This window comes from Crocuta crocuta, unplaced genomic scaffold (assembly GCF_008692635.1).
Source record: "Crocuta crocuta isolate KB4526 unplaced genomic scaffold, BGI_CrCroc_1.0 scaffold1269, whole genome shotgun sequence".
NCBI lineage: Eukaryota > Metazoa > Chordata > Mammalia > Carnivora > Hyaenidae > Crocuta > Crocuta crocuta.
In genome coordinates, this window is record NW_027531335.1 from 600975 (window position 1) to 601874 (window position 900).

Sequence of the window (900 nt, forward strand, 5' to 3'; positions counted from 1 at the left end):
ACTTGTGTGGCACATATTACAGCCAGACTTAATGATCCTTGATGCTAGTCGTCCCTGAGGAGAGATCAGAGAGGCAGGACACTCAGTGAAGTCACACGTTGAGTCTTCCCAGCACCCAAACACGTAAACTAAGGGGATAGGGTGAAATGGACATCCAGGGTAACCCTGAGTTGGAGGGGCGGGTCACTGGCACACCTTGCCTGGATCAAGGGATGGGATTTTTCTGGCCTGATTGTGGGGGAGAGGCCCATGGTTCTCATACTTAAATATACATTTGTGTTGTGCTAACCCTGCAGCATTCAAATAAGCAGAAGGAAGAAAAACCTACCCGTATGCTCAGCACCTGGAGAAAACCACCGTTTAGCATGTTAATGTGTGCCTTTCCTGGGGTTTTGTTTCAGGTCAGGGAGGAGTCACCTCCTCCATGGGTGGGTCAGCTACCTCCGAGTCATTGCAGATGCGGTGGGGTCCCAGAAAATATTCCCGTCTATCTCTGTGTATTTACACGGGGTCGCACGCACACCATTTCCGAGAGAGAAACCATTCTATTTCTAATCGTCTTCACTGCAGAATAGACCCACATAGCCCATACTGGGAAAGGAAAAATAATTCTCGAACCAGCCATTTGGTACTCAGGAGCTCCCCCTGCTGGGTCTGTGTGGGTAGTGTCCGGAGCAAACGATTCGCAGATGTTTTAACGCCCATTGTCTGCTTCACACAGTTAAATCCCCTCTGCTTCTGGATCCCTGGGTGTTCAGGAGGTTAGGGTGTTTGGGAGGGCAGTAATAGGGACACACTTGGGCCTGAGTTCGGTTCTGAAATCGTGGTTTATAACATAATTTCAGATCCCCAGGATTCAGCAGTTTTGTTTTGTTTTTAGCTAAAATTAAAGGGAGGAAA

At 48.4% G+C, this 900-nt stretch overlaps 1 protein-coding gene across 4 annotated transcripts in view; it reads left to right on the plus strand.

The window, feature by feature from the left end:
• Nucleotides 1-900, plus strand: part of LONRF3 (LON peptidase N-terminal domain and ring finger 3) — a 32882-nt gene that overhangs the window by 19865 nt on the left and 12117 nt on the right. The window lies entirely within an intron of this gene.